Source organism: Salvelinus namaycush, chromosome 19 (assembly GCF_016432855.1).
Source record: "Salvelinus namaycush isolate Seneca chromosome 19, SaNama_1.0, whole genome shotgun sequence".
Classification (NCBI taxonomy): domain Eukaryota; kingdom Metazoa; phylum Chordata; class Actinopteri; order Salmoniformes; family Salmonidae; genus Salvelinus; species Salvelinus namaycush.
In genome coordinates this window covers 456636-474624 of record NC_052325.1, presented here as the reverse complement: position 1 = coordinate 474624, position 17989 = coordinate 456636, and positions in this window count along the sequence as shown.

Below are 17989 nucleotides of genomic sequence, written 5' to 3'. Positions count from 1 at the left end.
CATACTACCTGGTCATCTATACTACCTGGTCATCCATACTACCTGGTCATCCATACTACCTGGTCATCTACCTGGTCATCCATACTACCTGGTCATCCATACTACCTGGTCATCTATACTACCTGGTCATCTATACTACCTGGTCATCTATACTACCTGGTCATCTACCTGGTCATCCATACTACCTGGTCATCCATACTACCTGGTCATCCATACTACCTGGTCATTACATGGTCATCCATACTACCTGGTCATCTATACTACCTGGTCATCCACCTGGTCATCCATACTACCTGGTCATCTATTCTACCTGGTCATCTATACTACCTGGTCATCTATACTACCTGGTCATCTATACTACCTGGTCATCCATACTACCTGGTCATCCATACTACCTGGTCATCCACACTACCTGGTCATCCACGCTACCTGGTCATCCACACTACCTGGTCATCCATACTACCTGGTCATCCATACTACCTGGTCATCCATACTACCTGGTCATCCATACTACCTGGTCATCTATACTACCGTCATTTACTACCTGGTCATCCATGTACCTGGTCATCCATCTACTGGTCATCCATACTACCTGGTCATCCATACTACCTGGTCATCCATGCTACCTGGTCATCCATACTACCTGGTCATCTATACTACCTGGTCATCCATACTACCTGGTCATCTATACTACCTGGTCATCTATACTACCTGGTCATCCATACTACCTGGTCATCTATACTACCTGGTCATCCATGCTACCTGGTCATCCATGCTACCTGGTCATCTATACTACCTGGTCATCTACCTGGTCATCTACCTGGTCATCCATGCTACCTGGTCATCCATACTACCTGGTCATCTACCTAGTCATCTATACTACCTGGTAATCTACCTGGTCATCCATACTACCTGGTCATCTATACTACCTGGTCATCCATACTACCTGGTCATCCATACTACCTGGTCATCCATACTACCTGGTCATCTACCTGGTCATCCATACTACCTGGTCATCCATACTACCTGGTCATCTATACTACCTGGTCATCCACCTGGTCATCCATAACTACCTGGTCATCCATACTACCTGGCTCCATACTACCTGGTATCTATACTACCTGGTCATCCATACTACCTGGTCATCCATGCTACTGGTCATCCATACACTGGTCATCTATACTACCTGGTCATCCATACTACCTGGTCATCTATACTACCTGGTCATCCATACTACCTGGTCATCCATACTACCTGGTCATCTATACTACCTGGTCATCCATACTACCTGGTCATCCATACTACCTGGTCATCCATACTGCCTGGTCATCCATGCTACCTGGTCATCCATACTACCTGGTCATCCATGCTACCTGGTCATCCATGCTACCTGGTCATCCATACTACCTGGTCATCCATGCTACCTGGTCATCCATGCTACCTGGTCATCCATACTACCTGGTCATCCATACTACCTGGTCATCCATACTACCTGGTCATCCATACTACCTGGTACATATACCTGGTCATCATACTACTGGTCACTCTATACTACCTAGTCATCTATACTACCTGGTCATCTATACTACCTGGTCATCCATACTACCTGGTCATCCATACTACCTGGTCATCTACCAGGTCATCCATGCTACCTGGTCATCTATACTACCTGGTCATCTATACTACCTGGTCATCTATACTACCTGGTCATCTATACTACCTGGTCATCCATGCTACCTGGTCATCTACCTGGTCATCCATGCTACCTGGTCATCCATACTACCTGGTCATCCATGCTACCTGGTCATCTACCTGGTCATCTACCTGGTCATCTATACTACCTGGTCATCCATACTACCTGGTCATCATCTACCGGTCATCTATACTGGTCATCTATACTACCTGGTCATCTATACTACCTGGTCATCCATACTACCTGGTCATCTACCTGGTCATCTATACTACCTGGTCATCTATACTACCTGGTCATCTATACTACCTGGTCATCCATGCTACCTGGTCATCTACCTGGTCATCCATGCTACCTGGTCATCTATACTACCTGGTCATCCATACTACCTGGTCATCCATACTACCTGGTCATCCATGCTACCTGGTCATCTATACTACCTTGTCATCTATACTACCTGGTCATCTATACTACCTGGTCATCCATGCTACCTGGTCATCTACCTGGTCATCCATGCTACCTGGTCATCCATACTACCTGGTCATCCATGCTACCGTCATCTACCTGGTCATCCATAACTACCTGGTCATCTTACCTGGTCATCTACCTGGTCATCCATGCTACCTGGTCATCTACCTGGTCATCCATACTACCTGGTCATCTACCTGGTCATCTACCTGGTCATCCATGCTACCTGGTCATCTACCTGGTCATCTACCTGGTCATCCATGCTACCTGGTCATCTACCTGGTCATCCATGCTACCTGGTCATCTACCTGGTCATCCATACTACCTGGTCATCCATGCTACCTGGTCATCTACCTGGTCATCCATGCTACCTGGTCATCCATACTACCTGGTCATCTATACTACCTGGTCATCCATACCTACTGGTCATCTACTACCTGGTCATCTACCTGGTCATCCATGCTACCTGGTCATCCATACTACCTGGTCATCATACTACCTGTCATCTATACTACTGGTCATCCTATATACCTGGTCATCTATACTACCTGGTATCTATACTACCTGGTCATCTATACTACCTGGTCATCATACTACCTGGTCATCCATACCTGGTCATCCATACTACCTGGTCATCTACCTGGTCACTATACTACCTGGTCATCTATACTACACTGGTCATCTACCTGGTCATCCATACTACCAGGTCATCTACTGGCATCCATACTACCAGGTCATCTACCTGGTCATCCATACTACTGGTCATCTATACTACCTGGTCATCTACCTGGTCATCCATACTACCAGGTCATCTACCTGGTCATCTATACTACCTGATCATCTATACTACCTGGTCATCTACCTGGTCATCTACCTGGTCATCCACCTGGTCATCCACCTGGTCATCTACCTGGTCATCCATTCTACCTGGTCATCTACCTGGTCATCCATGCTACCTGATCATCCATGCTACCTGATCATCCATGCTACCTGGTCATCCATACTACCTGGTCATCCATGCTACCTGGTCATCTACACTACCTGGTCATCCATACTACCTGGTCATCCATATACCTGGCATCATACTACTGGTATCTATACTACCTCATCTATACTACCTGGTCATCATACTACCTGGTCATCCATACACCTGGTATCATACTACCTGGTCATTACCTGGTCATCCATACTACCTGGTCATCCATACTACCTGGTCATCTATACTACCTGGTCATCTACCTAGTCATCTATACTACCTGGTCATCCATACTACCTGATCATCTATACTACCTGGTCATCTATATTACCTGGTCATCCATGCTACCTGGTCATCTATACTACCTGGTCATCTATACTACCTGGTCATCTATACTACCTGGTCATCTATACTACCTGGTCATTACCTGGTCATCTACCTGGTCATCCATACTACCTGATCATCCATTCTACCTGGTATTCCTGGTCTCTATACACTGGTCACCATACTACCTGGTCATCTACCTGGTTATCCATACTACCTGGTCATCTATACTACCTGGTCATTACCTGGTCATCTACCTGGTCATCCATACTACCTGATCATCCATACTACCTGGTCATTACCTGGTCATCCATACTACCTGGTCATCCATACTACCTGGTCATCCATACTACCTGGTCATTACCTGGTCATCCATACTACCTGATCATCCATACTACCTGGTCATTACCTGGTCATCCATACTACCTTCACATTACCTGGTCATCTACATGGTCATCCATACTACCTGTATCCATACTACCTGGTCATCATACTACCGGTCATCTATACTACCTGGTCATCCATACTACCTGGTCATCATACCTGGTCATCATGCTACTGGTCATCCATTACCTGGTCATATACTACCTGGTCATCTATACTACCTGGTCATCCATACTACCTGGTCATCCATACTACCTGGTCATCTACCTGTCCATATACTGGTCATCTATACTACCTGGTCATCCATACTACCTGGTCATCCATACTACCTGGTCATCTACCTGGTCATCCATACTACCTGGTCATCTATACTACCTGGTCATCTATACTACCTGGTCATCTATACTACCTGGTCATCTATACTACCTGGTCATCCATACTACCTGGTCATCCATACTACCTGGTCATCCATACTACCTGGTCATTACCTGGTCATCCATACTACCTGGTCATCTATACTACCTGGTCATCCACCTGGTCATCCATACTACCTGGTCATCTATTCTACCTGGTCATCTATACTACCTGGTCATCTATACTACCTGGTCATCTATACTACCTGGTCATCATACTACCTGATCCATACTACCTGGTATCCATCTACGTCATTACTACTGGTCATCCACGCTACCTGGTCATCCACACTACCTGGTCATCCACACTACCTGGTCATCCATACTACCTGGTCATCCATACTACCTGGTCATCCATACTACCTGGTCATCCATACTACCTGGTCATCTATACTACCTGGTCATCTATACTACCTGGTCATCCATGCTACCTGGTCATCCATGTACCGGTCATCCATACTACCTGGTCATCATACTACCTGGTCATCCATTCTACCTGGTCATCCATCTACCTGGCATCCATATACTGGTCATCATACTACCTGGTCATCTATCTACACTGGTTATATACTACCTGGTCATCCATACTACCTGGTCATCTATACTACCTGGTCATCCTGATACCTGGTCACCCCATGTACCTTGTCATCTATACTACCTGGTATCTACCTGGTCATCTACCTGGTCATCCATGCTACCTGGTCATCCATACTACCTGGTCATCTACCTAGTCATCTATACTACCTGGTCATCTACCTGTCCATATACGGTCATCTATACTACCTGGTCATCATACTACCTGGATCATACTACTGGTCATCCATACTACCTGTCATCTACCTGGTCATCATACTACCTGGTCATCATACTACCTGGTCATCCATACTACCTGGTCATCTATACTACCTGGTCACCATACTACCTGGTCATCTCATGCTACCTGGTCATACTACCTGGCATCTATACTACCTGGTCATCCATGCTACCTGGTCATCCATGCTACCGTCATATATACTACCTGGTCATCCATGCTACCTGGTCATCCATGCTACCTGGTCATCCAGCTACCTGGTCATCTACTACTGGTCATCCATACTACCTGGTCATCCATACTACCTGGTCATCTAACTACGGTCATCCATACTACCTGGTCATCTATACTACCTGGTCATCTATACTACTGGTCATCCATACACCTGGTTTCATCCATTACCTGGTCATCTACAGTCATCCATGCTACCTGGTCATCTATACTACCTGGTCATCTATACTACCTGGTCATCTATACTACCTGGTCATCCATGCTACCTGGTCATCTACCTGGTCATCCATGCTACCTGGTCATCCATGCTACCTGGTCATCTATACTACCTGGTCATCCATACTACCTGGTCATCCATACTACCTGGTCATCCATGCTACCTGGTCATCCATACTACTGGTCATCTATACTACCTGGTCATCTATACTACCTGGTCATCCATGCTACCTGGTCATCTACCTGGTCATCCATGCTACCTGGTCATCCATACTACCTGGTCACCATGCTACTGGTCATCTACCTGTCATCATACTACCTGGTCATCTACCTGGTCATATACCTGGTCATCCATGCTACTGGTCATCTACTGGTCATCCATACTCGGTCACCTACCTGGTCATCACCTGGTCATCATGCTACTGGTCATCTACCTGGTTCATCCATACATCTGGTCATCTACCTGGTCATCTACCTGGTCATCCATGCTACCTGGTCATCATTACTACCTGGTCATCATACTACCTGGTCCTCCATTGCACTCTGTATCATCTACATATCCATACCCCTGGTCATCATGCTACCTGGTCATCCATACTACCTGTCATCCTGCTACTGGTCATCCATGCTACCTGGTCATCCATGCTTACCTGGTCATCCATACTACCTGGTCATCCATACTACCTGGTCATCCATACTACCTGGTCATCCATACTACCTGGTCATCCATACTACCTGGTCATCCATACTACCTGGTCATCTATACTACCTGGTCATCTATACTACCTGGTCATCCATACTACCTGGTCATCCATACTACCTGGTCATCTACCAGGTCATCCATGCTACCTGGTCATCTATACTACCTGGTCATCTATACTACCTGGTCATCTATACTACCTGGTCATCCATGCTACCTGGTCATCTACCTGGTCATCCATGCTACCTGGTCATCCATGCTACCTGGTCATCTATACTACCTGGTCATCCTACTACCTGGTCATCTATACTACTGGTCATCCATGTACCTGGTCATCTACCTGGTCATCTATACTACCTGGTCATCTCACCTGGTCATCCATGCTACCTGGTCATCACCTGGTCATCCATCTACCGGTCATCATACTACCTGGTCATGTCCTGCTACCTGGTCATCTACTGGTCATCCATATACCTGTCATTACCTGGTCATCTACCTGGTCATCCATGCTACCTGGTCATCTACCTGGTCATCCATACTACCTGGTCATCTACCTGGTCATCTACCTGGTCATCCATGCTACCTGGTCATCTACCTGGTCATCCATACTACCTGGTCATCTACCTGGTCATCTACCTGGTCATCCATGCTACCTGGTCATCTACCTGGTCATCCATACTACCTGGTCATCCATGCTACCTGGTCATCTACCTGGTCATCCATACTACCTGGTCATCCATGCTACCTGGTCATCTACCTGGTCATCCATGCTACCTGGTCATCCATACTACCTGGTCATCTATACTACCTGGTCATCCATACTACCTGGTCATCTATACTACCTGGTCATCTACCTGGTCATCTACCTGGTCATCCATACTACCTGGTCATCTATACTACTGGTCCTCCATTAATACCTGGTCATCCAACTACCTGGTCATCTATACTACCTGGAATCCATATCTACCACTGGTCATCTATATACCTGGTCATCTATACTACCTGGTCATCTATACTACCTCCCTGGTCATTATACTACCTGGTCATCCATACTACCTGGTCATCTACTACGGTCACATACTACCTGGTCATCTACTGTCATCATACTACCTGGTCATCTACCTGGTCATCCATACTACCAGGTCATCTACTGGTCATCCATACTACCAGGTCATCTACCTGGTCATCCATACTACCTGGTCATCTATACTACCTGGTCATCTACCTGGTCATCCATACTACCTGTCATCTACCTGGTCATCTATACTACCTGATCATCTATAATACCTGGTCATCTACCTGGTCATCTACCTGGTCATCTACCTGGTCATCCACCTGGTCATCCACCTGGTCATCCACCTGGTCATCTACCTGGTCATCTACCTGGTCATCCATACTACCAGGTCATCTACCTGGTCATCTATACTACCTGATCATCTATACTACCTGGTCATCTACCTGGTCATCCATACTACCAGGTCATCTACCTGGTCATCCATACTACCTGGTCATCTATACTACCTGGTCATCTACCTGATCATCCATACTACCAGGTCATCTACCTGGTCATCCATACTACCAGGTCATCTACCTGGTCATCCATACTACCTGGTCATCTATACTACCTGGCATCTACCTGGTCATCCATACTACCAGGTCATCTACCTGGTCATCCATAATACTGGTCATCCCTGGTCATCCATACTACCAGGTCATCTACCTGGTCATCATACTAACTCCGTCATCTATACTACCTGGTCATCCATACTACCTGGTCATCCATACTACCTGGTCATCTCTACTACACTGGTCATCTAACACCTGGTCATCTACCGGTCATCCATACTACTGGTCATCCATATACTGGTCATCCATACTACGTGTCATCCATATACGTATTACCTGGTCATTCTACTGTTCATACTGGATCCATACTACCTGGTCATCCATACTACCTGGTCATCCATACTACCTGGTCATCTACCTGGTCATCCATACTACCTGGTCATCCATACTACCTGGTCATCCATACTACCTGGTCATCTATACTACCTGGTCATCTATACTACCTGGTCATCCATACTACCTGGTCATCTATACTACCTGGTCATCTATACTACCTGGTCATCCATACTACCTGGTCATCCATACTACCTGGTCATCTATACTACCTGGTCATCTATACTACCTGGTCATCATGCTACCTGGTCATCTACCTGGGTCCATATCCCTGGTCATCTATCTACCTGGTCATCCATTGTACCTGGTCATCCATACTACCTGGTCATCTACCTGGTCATTCATACTACCTGGTCATCCATACTACTGGTCATCCATGCTACCTGGTCATCCCTACTACTGGTCATCTACATGGTCATCTATATACCTGGTCATCCATGCTACCTGGTCATCCATACCATCACACTGGTCATCCATACTACTGGTCATCCATACTACCTGGTCATCCATGCTACCTGGTCATCTACCTGGGTCATCCATACTACCTGGTCATCTATGCTCCTGGTCATCCAGTACCGTCATCCATCTACTGGTCATCCATGCTACCTGGTCATCCATACTAACCTGGTCATCTATACTACTGGTTCATCTATACTACTGGCATCCATACTACCTGGTCATCTATACTGGTCATCCATGCTACCTGGTCATCTACCTGGTCATCCATACTACCTGGTCATCTATACTACCTGGTCATCTATACTACCTGGTCATCCACCTGGTCATCCATACTACCTGGTCATCCATACTACCTGGTCATCCATACTACCTGGTCATATACTACATGGTCATTACCGGCATCACTACCTGGTCATCTACCTGGTCATCTATACTACCTGGTCATCTATACTACCTGGTCATCTATACTACCTGGTCATCTACCTGGTCATCTATACTACCTGGTCATCTACCTGGTCATCTATACTACCTGGTCATCTATACTACCTGGTCATCTACCTGGTCATCTATACTACCTGGTCATCTATACTACCTGGTCATCCATACTACCTGGTCATCTACCTGGTCATCCATGCTACCTGGTCATCCATACTACCTGGTCATCTATACTACCTGGTCATCTATACTACCTGGTCATCCACCTGGTCATCCATACTACCTGGTCATCCATACTACCTGGTCATCCATACTACCTGGTCATCTATACTACCTGGTCATCTACCTGGTCATCTATACTACCTGGTCATCTACCTGGTCATCTATACTACCTGGTCATCTATACTACCTGGTCATCCATACTACCTGGTCATCCATGCTACCTGGTCATCCATGCTACCTGGTCATCTATACTACCTGGTCATCTATACTACCTGGTCATCTATACTACCTGGTCATTACCTGGTCATCTATACTACCTGGTCATCTACCTGGTCATCCATACTACCTGGTCATCCATACTACCTGGTCATCTACCTGGTCATCCATACTACCTGGTCATCCATACTCCTGTCATCCATACTACCTGGTCATCTATACTACCTGGTCATCCATACTACCTGGTCATCCATACTACCTGGTCATCTATACTACCTGGTCATCTATACTACCTGGTCATCCATACTACCTGGTCATCCATACTACCTGGTCATCTATACTACCTGGTCATCTATACTACCTGGTCATCCATGCTACCTGGTCATCTACCTGGTCATCTACCTGGTCATCTATACTACTGGTCATCCATGCTACCTGGTCATCCATACTACCTGGTCATCTACCTGGTCATCCATACTACCTGGTCATCATACTACCTGGTCATCCATGCACCTGGTCATCCATATACTGGTCATCTACCTGGTCATCTATACTACCTGGTCATCCATGCTACCTGGTCATCCATACCAACTGGTCATCTACCTGGTCATCCATACTACCTGGTCATCCATACTACCTGGTCATCCATGCTACCTGGTCATCTACCTGGTCATCCATACTACCTGGTCATCTATACTACCTGGTCATCTACCTGGTCATCCATGCTACCTGGTATCCAGTACCGGTCATCCATACTACCTGGTCATCTATACTACCTGGTCATCTATACTACCTGGTCATCCATACTACCTGGTCATCTATACTACCTGGTCATCCATGCTACCTGGTCATCTACCTGGTCATCCATGCTACCTGGTCATCCATACTACCTGGTCATCTATACTACCTGGTCATCTACTACCTGGATCATCTCCCTGGTACCATACTACCTGGTCATCCATACTACCTGGTCATCCATACTACCTGGTCATCCATACTACCTGGTCATCTACCTGGTCATCTATACTACCTGGTCATCTACCTGGTCATCCATACTACCAGGTCATCTACCTGGTCATCCATACTACCAGGTCATCTACCTGGTCATCCATACTACCTGGTCATCTATACTACCTGGTCATCTACCTGGTCATCCATACTACCAGGTCATCTACCTGGTCATCTATACTACCTGATCATCTATACTACCTGGTCATCTACCTGGTCATCTACCTGGTCATCTACCTGGTCATCCACCTGGTCATCCACCTGGTCATCCACCTGGTCATCTACCTGGTCATCTACCTGGTCATCCATACTACCAGGTCATCTACCTGGTCATCTATACTACCTGATCATCTATACTACCTGGTCATCTACCTGGTCATCCATACTACCAGGTCATTACCGGTCATCCATACTACTGGTCATCTATACTACCTGGTCATCACCTGATCATCCATACTACCAGGTCATCTACCTGGTCATCCATACTACCAGGTCATCTACCGTTCACCATACTACCTGGTCATCTATACTACCTGGTCATCTACCTGGTCATCCATACTACCAGGTCATCTACCTGGTCATCCATACTACCTGGTCATCCACCTGGTCATCCATACTACCTGGTCATCTACCTGGTCATCCATACTACCTGGTCATCTATACTACCTGGTCATCCATACTACCTGGTCATCCATACTACCTGGTCATCTATACTACCTGGTCATCTATACTACCTGGTCATCTACCTGGTCATCCATACTACCTGGTCATCCATACTACCTGGTCATCCATACTACCTGGTCATCCATACTACCTGGTCATTACCTGGTCATCTATACTACCTGGTCATCTACCTGGTCATCCATACTACCTGGTCATCCATACTACCTGGTCATCCATACTACCTGGTCATCTACCTGGTCATCCATACTACTGGTCATCCATACTACCTGGTCATCATATACCTGGTCATACTATACTACCTGGTCATCTATAACCTGGTCATCCATACTACTGGTCATCATACTTACCTGGTCATCTATACTACCTGGTCATCCATACTACCTGGTCATCCATACTACCTGGTCATCTATACTACCTGGTCATCTATACTACCTGGTCATCCATGCTACCTGGTCATCTACCTGGTCATCTACCTGGTCATCTATACTACCTGGTCATCCATGCTACCTGGTCATCCATACTACCTGGTCATCTACCTGGTCATCTATACTACCTGGTCATCCATACTACCTGGTCATCCATGCTACCTGGTCATCCATACTACCTGGTCATCTACCTGGTCATCTATACTACCTGGTCATCCATGCTACCTGGTCATCCATACCAACTGGTCATCTACCTGGTCATCCATACTACCTGGTCATCCATACTACCTGGTCATCCATGCTACCTGGTCATCTACCTGGTCATCCATACTACCTGGTCATCTATGCTACCTGGTCATCCATGCTACCTGGTCATCCATGCTACCTGGTCATCCATGCTACCTGGTCATCCATACTACCTGGTCATCTATACTACCTGGTCATCTATACTACCTGGTCATCCATACTACCTGGTCATCTATACTACCTGGTCATCCATGCTACCTGGTCATCTACCTGGTCATCCATACTACCTGGTCATCTATACTACTGTCATCTATATACCTGGTCATCCACCTGGTTCATCTACCTGTCATCCATACTACTGGTATCATACTACTTTCATACTACTGGTCATCTACTGGTCATCTATACTACCTGGTCATCTACCTGGTCATCTTACTACCTGGTCATCTATACTACTGCGTCATTCTTATACCTGTCATCTATACACTGGTCATCTATACTACCTGGTCATCTACCCGGTCATCTATACTACCTGGTCATCTATACTACATGGTCATCTACTGGTCATCTATACTACCTGGTCATCTATACTACCTGGTCATCCATACTACCTGGTATCTACTGGTCATCCATGCTAACTGGTCATCCATACTACCTGGTCATCTAACTACCGGTCATCTATACTACCTGGTCATCCACCTGGTCATCCATACTACCTGGTCATCCATACTACCTGGTCATCCATACTACCTCCCAGGTCATATTACCTGGTCATCTACCTGGTCATCCATACTACCTGGTCATCTACCTGGTCATCTATACTACCTGGTCATCTATACTACCTGGTCATCCATACTACCTGGTCATCCATGCTACCTGGTCATCCATGCTACCTGGTTCTATACTACCTGGTCATCTATACTACCTGGTCATCTATACTACCTGGTCATTACCTGGTCATCTATACTACCTGGTCATCTACTTGGTCATCCATACTACCTGGTCATCCATACTACCTGGTCATCCATACTACCTGGTCATCTACCTGGTCATCCATACTACCTGGTCATCCATACTACCTGGTCATCCATACTACCTGGTCATCTATACTACCTGGTCATCTATACTACTGCGTCTATCCATACTACCTGGTCATCTATACTACCTGGTCATCATACTACCTGGTCATCCATACTACCTGGTCATCCATACTACCTGGTCATCTATACTACCTGGTCATCTATACTACCTGGTCATCCATGCTACTGGTCATCTACCTGGCATCTACCTGGTCACTATACTACCTGGTCATCCATCTACCTGGTCAATCATATCTACCTGGTCATCTCCTGGTCATCCATACTACCTGGTCATCCATACTACCTGGTCATCCATGCTACCTGGTCATCCATACTACCTGGTCATCTACCTGGTCATCTATACTACCTGGTCATCCATGCTACCTGGTCATCCATACCAACTGGTCATCTACCTGGTCATCCATACTACCTGGTCATCCATACTACCTGGTCATCCATGCTACCTGGTCATCTACTGGTCATCCATACTACCTGGTCATCTATCTACCTGTCATCATGCTACCGTATCCAGCTACTGGTCATCCATGCTACCTGGTCATCCATACTACCTGGTCATCTATACTACCTGGTCATCTATACTACTGGTCATCCTATACCTGGTCATCTATCTACTGGTCATCCATGCTACCTGGTATCTACCTGGTCATCATGCTACCTGGTCATCCATAATACCTGGTCATCTATACTACTGGTCATCTATACTACCTGGTCCAATCACCTGGTCATCCATACCTGGTCATCCATACTACCTGGTCATCCATACTACCTGGTCATCTATACTACCTGGTCATCTACCTGGTCATCTATACTACCTGGTCATCTACCTGGTCATCTATACATACCTGGTCATCTATACTACCTGGTCATCTATACTACCTGGTCTCCATACTACCTGGTCACAATGCTACCTGGTCATCCATGCTACACTGGTCATCTATACTACCTGTACTATACTACCTGGTCATCTATACTACCTGGTCATTACCTGGTCATATACCTGGTCATCTACCTGGTCATCTATACTACCTGGTCATCTATACTACCTGGTCATCCATACTACCTGGTCATCCATGCTACCTGGTCATCCATACTACCTGGTCATCCATGCTACCTGGTCATCCATGCTACCTGGTCATCCATGCTACCTGGTCATCTATACTACCTGGTCATCTATACTACCTGGTCATCTATACTACCTGGTCATCTACCTGGTCATTACCTGGTCATCTATACTACCTGGTCATCTCCGGTCATCTATACTACTGGTCTCATACTACCTGGTCATCTACCTGGTCATCTATACTACCTGGTCATCATACTACCGGTTCCATTACCTGGTCATCTACCTGGTCATCCATGTACCTGGGTCATCCATACTACCTGGTCATCTATACACTGGTCATCTAACTACTGGTCATCCACCTGGTCATCCATATACCTGGTCATCCATACTACCTGGTCATCACATACTACCTGGTCATCTATACTACCTGGTCATCTACCTGGTCACTATATACTGGTCATCTACTGGTTATTCTATACTACCTGGTCATCTATACTACCTGGTCATCTATACTACCTGGTCATCCATACTACCTGGTCATCCATGCTACCTGGTCATCCATGCTACCTGGTCATCTATACTACCTGGTCATCTATACTACCTGGTCATCTACCTGGTCATCTATACTACCTGGTCATCTACCTGGTCATCTATACTACCTGGTCATCTATACTACCTGGTCATCCATACTCCTGGTATCCATGCTACCTGGTCATCCATACTACCTGGTCATCCATGCTACCTGGTCATCCATGCTACTGGTCACCTATATACCTGGTCATCATACTAAACCTGGTCATCTATACTACCTGCGTCATCTATACTACCTGGTCATCTATACTACTGGTCATCTACCTGGTCATCTATACTACCTGGTCATCTACCTGGTCATCTATACTACCTGGTCATCTATACTACCTGGTCATCTACCTGGTCATCCATACTACCTGGTCATCTATACTACCTGGTCATCCATACTACCTGGTCATCCATGCTACCTGGTCATCCATACTACCTGGTCATCCATGCTACCTGGTCATCCATGCTACCTGGTCATCCATACTACCTGGTCATCCATACTACCTGGTATCTATACTACTGGTCATCTATACTACCTGGTTCATCTATACTACCTGGTCATCTACCTGGTCATCTATACTACCTGGTCATCTACACTGGTCATCTATACTACCTGGTCATCTATACTACCTGGTCATCCATACTACCTGGTCATCCATGTACTGGTCATCATACTACTGGTCACCATGTACTGGTCATCTATACTACCTGGTCATCCATACTACCTGGTCATCTATACTACCTGGTCATCTACCTGGTCATCTATACTACCTGGTCATCTACCTGGTCATCTATACTACCTGGTCATCTACCTGGTCATCTATACTACCTGGTCATCTATACCTGGTCATCTACTGGTCATCTATACTACCTGGTCATCCATACTACCTGGTCATCCATGCACCGGTATCCATCTACCTGGTCACATCACCTGGTCATCCATGCTACCGGTCATCCATGCTACTTGTCATCTATACTACCTGGTCATCTACCTGGTCATCTATACTACCTGGTCATCTACCTGGTCATCTATACTACCTGGTCATCTATACTACCTGGTCATCCATACTACCTGGTCATCCATACTACCTGGTCATCTACCTGGTCATCTACCTAGTCATCTACCTGGTCATCCATGCTATCTGGTCATCTACCTGGTAGTCTACCTAAACTGGTAGTCTACCTGGTCTACCTAAACACAAATGCTTTGTTTGTAAATTATGTCTGAGAGTTGGAGTGTGAACCTGGCTATCTGTAAATAAATCAAAAACAAGAAAATCCTGGTTACCAAGCTTTAAAGGGACATATCCATCTCTGGGTCAGTTAGTGGGTCACCATAGTTACCAAGCTTTAAAGGGACAGACTCATCTCTGGGCCAGTTAGTGGGTCACCATGGTTACCAAGCTTTAAAGGGACAGACTCATCTCTGGGCCAGTTAGTGGGGTCACCATGGTTTACTCTCCTACTTAGTTCTGGTAGAAAACTACTGACCTCTCCTACTTAGTTCTGGTAGAAATCTACTGACCTCTCCTACTTAGTTCTGGTAGAAATCTACTGACCTCTCCCTTAGTTCTGGTAGAAATCTACTGACCTCTCCTACTTAGTTTCTGGTAGAAATCTACTGACCTCTCCTACTTAGTTCTGGTAGAAATCTACTGACCTCTCCTACTTAGTTCTGGTAGAAATCTACTGACCTCTCCTACTTAGTTTCTGGTAGAAATCTACTGACCTCTCCTACTTAGTTCTGGTAGAAATCTACTGACCTCTCCTACTTAGTTCTGGTAGAAATCTACTGACCTCTCCTACTTAGTTCTGGTAGAAATCTACTGACCTCTCCTACTTAGTTCTGGTAGAAATCTACTGACCTCTCCTACTTAGTTCTGGTAGAAATCTACTGACCTCTCCTACTTAGTTCTGGTAGAAATCTACTGACCTCTCCTACTTAGTTCTGGTAGAAATCTACTGACCTCTCCTACTTAGTTCTGGTAGAAATCTACTGACCTCTCCTACTTAGTTCTGGTAGAAATCTACTGACCTCTCCTACTTAGTTCTGGTAGAAATCTACTGACCTCTCCTACTTAGTTCTGGTAGAAATCTACTGACCTCTCCTACTTAGTTCTGGTAGAAATCTACTGACCTCTCCTACTTAGTTCTGGTAGAAATCTACTGACCTCTCCTACTTAGTTCTGGTAGAAATCTACTGACCTCTCCTACTTTGTTCTGGTAGAAATCTACTGACCTCTCCTACTTTGTTCTGGTAGAAATCTACTGACCTCTCCTACTTAGTTCTGGTAGAAAACTACTGACCTCTCCTACTTAGTTCTGGTAGAAAACTACTGACCTCTCCTACTTAGTTCTGGTAGAAAACTACTGACCTCTCCTACTTAGTTCTGGTAGAAAACTACTGACCTCTCCTACTTAGTTCTGGTAGAAAACTACTGACCTCTCCTACTTAGTTCTGGTAGAAAACTACTGACCTCTCCTACTTAGTTCTGGTAGAAAACTACTGACCTCTGCTACTTAGTTCTGGTAGAAAACTACTGACCTCTCCTACTTAGTTCTGGTAGAAAACTACTGACCGCTCCTACTTAGTTCTGGTAGAAAACTACTGACCTCTCCTACTTAGTTCTGGTAGAAAACTACTGACCTCTCCTACTTAGTTCTGGTAGAAAACTACTGACCTCTCCTACTTAGTTCTGGTAGAAAACTACTGACCTCTCCTACTTAGTTCTGGTAGAAATCTACTGACCTCTTCTACTTAGTTCTGGTAGAAATCTACTGACCTCTCCTACTTTGTTCTGATAGAAATCTACTGACCTCTCCTACTTAGTTCTGGTAGAAATCTACTGACCTCTCCTACTTAGTTCTGGTAGAAAACTACTGACCTCTCCTACTTAGTTCTGGTAGAAATCTACTGACCTCTCCTACTTAGTTCTGGTAGAAATCTACTGACCTCTCCTACTTTGTTCTGATAGAAATCTACTGACCTCTCCTACTTAGTTCTGGTAGAAAACTACTGACCTCTCCTACTTAGTTCTGGTAGAAAACTACTGACCGCTCCTACTTAGTTCTGGTAGAAAACTACTGACCTCTCCTACTTAGTTCTGGTAGAAAACTACTGACCTCTCCTACTTAGTTCTGGTAGAAAACTACTGACCTCTCCTACTTAGTTCTGGTAGAAAACTACTGACCTCTCCTACTTAGTTCTGGTAGAAATCTACTGACCTCTTCTACTTAGTTCTGGTAGAAATCTACTGACCTCTCCTACTTTGTTCTGATAGAAATCTACTGACCTCTCCTACTTAGTTCTGGTAGAAATCTACTGACCTCTCCTACTTAGTTCTGGTAGAAAACTACTGACCTCTCCTACTTAGTTCTGG